Here is a 2486-nt window from a genome sequence, read left to right as displayed (position 1 = left end):
TTTAAAGTCTATTTTATCAGAGACTAGGATTTTAACTCCTGCTCTTTTTTTGTTTTCCATTTGTTTGGTAGATCTTCCTCCATCCCTTTATTTTGAGCCTATGTATGTCTCTGCATGTGAGATGGGTCTCCTGAATACAGCACACCGATGGCTCTTGACTCTTTATCCAGTTTGCCAGTCTTTGTCTTTTAATTGGGTCATTTAGCCCATTTACATTTATGGCTAATATTGTTATGTGTGAATTTGATCCTATCATTATGATGTTAGCTAGTTATTTTGCTCATTAGTTGATGCAGTTTCATCCTAACATCAATGGTCTTTACAATTTGGCATGTTTTTGCAGTGACTGGTACCAACTGTTTCTATCCGTGTTTAGTGCTTCCTTTAGGAGTTCTTGTAAGGCAGGCCTGGTGGCGACAAAATCTCTCAGCATTTGCTTGTTTCTAAAGAATTTTATTTCTCCTTCACTTATGAAGCTTAGTTTGGCTGGATATGAAAGAAAATTCTTTTCCTTAAGAATGTTGAATATTGGCCCCCACTCTCTTCTGGCTTCTAGAGTTTCTGCTGAGAGATCTGCTGTTAGTCTGTTGGGCTTCCCTTTGTGGGTAACCCGACCTTTCTCTCTGGCTGCCCTTAACATTTTTTCCTTCATTTCAACTTGGTGAATCTGACAATTATGTGTCTCAGGGTTGCTCTTCTCGAGGAATATCTTTGTGGCTTTCTCTGTATTTCCTGAATTTGAATGTTGGCCTGCCCTGCTAGGTTGGGGAAGTTCTCCTGGATGATATCCTTCAGAGTGTTTTCCAACTTGGTTCCATTCTCCCCATCACTTTCAGTACACCAATCAAACATAGATTTGGTCTTTTCACATATTTCTCGGAGGCTTTGTTCATTTCTTTTTACTCTTTTTTTTTTCTCTAAACTTCTCTTCTTGCTTCATTTTATTCATTTGATCTTCAATCACTGATACTGTTTCTTCCACTTGATCGAATTGGCTACTGAAACTTGTGTTTGCGTCATGTCATTCTCGTGCCATGGTTTTCGGCTCTATCGGGCCATTTAAGGTCTTCTCTATGCTGTTTATTGTAGTTAGCCATTCATCGAATCTTTTTTAAGGCTTTTAGCTTCTTTACGGTGGGTTCAAACATCCTCCTTTAGCTTGAAGATGTTTGTTATTACTGATTTTCTGAAGCCTACTTCTGTCAGCTCATCAAAGTCATTTTCCATCCAGCTTTGATCCATTGCTGGTGAGGAGCTGTGATCCTTTGGAGGTGAAGAGGCACTCTGATTTTTAGAATTTTCAGCTTTTCAGCTCTGGTTTCTCCCCATCCTTGTGGTTTTATCTACCTTTGGTCTTTGAGGATAGTGACCTACAGGTGGGGTTTTGGCGTGGATATCCTTTTTGTTGATGTTGATGCTATTCCTTTCTCTTTGTTAGTTTTCCTTCTAACAGTTAGAACTCTCAGCTGCAGGTCTGTTGGAATTTGCTGAAGGTCCACTCCAGAGCCTGTTTGCCTGGGTATCACCAGCAGAGGCTGCAGAACAGCAAATGTTGCTGGCTGATCCTTCCTCTGGAAGCTTTGTCTCAGAGGGGCACCTGGCTGTATGTGGTGTCAGTAGGCCCCTAGTGGGAGGTGTCACCCAGTTAGGCTACTCAGGGGTCAGGGACCCACTTGAGGAGGCAGTCTGTCCATTCTCAGATATCGAACTCTGTGCTGGTAGAACCACTACTCTCTTGAAAGCCATCAGACAAGGACCTTAAAGTCTGCAGAAGTTTCTGCTGCCTTTTGTTCAGCTATGCCCTGCCCCTAGAGGTGGAGTCTACAGAGGCAGGCAGGCCTCGTTGAGCTGTGGTGGGCTCCACCCAGTTCAAGCTTCCTGGCCACTTTGTTTACCTAGTCAAGCCTCAGGAATGGTGGACGCTCCTCCCCCAGCCTTGCTGCCACCTCACAGTTTGATTTTGGACTGCTGTGCTAGCAGTGAGCAAGGCTCCATGGGCATGGGACCCTCTGAGCCAGGCATGGGATATAATCTCCTGGTGTGCCATTTGCTAAGACTGTTGGAGAAGTGCAGTATTTGGGTGGGAGTGTCCCGATTGTCCAGGTACTGTCCAGTCACGGCTTCCCTTGGCTAGGAAATGGGATTGCCCGACCCCTTGTGCTTCCCCGGTACACCAATGCCCCACCTTGCTTCGGCTCACACTCCTTGGGCTGTACCCACTGTCCAACAAGTCCCAATGAGATGAACCTGGTACCTCAGTTGGACATGGAGAAATCACCCATCTTCTGCATCATTCACGCTGGGAGCTGTAGACTGGAGCTGTTCCTATTTGGCCATCTTCGAAATCCTGTTCTATACTCTTAATGCTATATTATCATTTGTCTATGTTTTCCTTTTAGTTCTGTTTTCTACTTCATATATTTTAGTTCATGTATTCTGTCCTAGTTTGTACTTCATGTATTTTAAAGCTCTATTACTTGCTGCAT

This window comes from Colobus angolensis, unplaced genomic scaffold (assembly GCF_000951035.1).
Source record: "Colobus angolensis palliatus isolate OR3802 unplaced genomic scaffold, Cang.pa_1.0 Scaffold48, whole genome shotgun sequence".
In the NCBI taxonomy this organism is placed as follows: Eukaryota; Metazoa; Chordata; class Mammalia; order Primates; family Cercopithecidae; genus Colobus; species Colobus angolensis.
Note: the sequence above shows the minus strand (reverse complement) of the source record.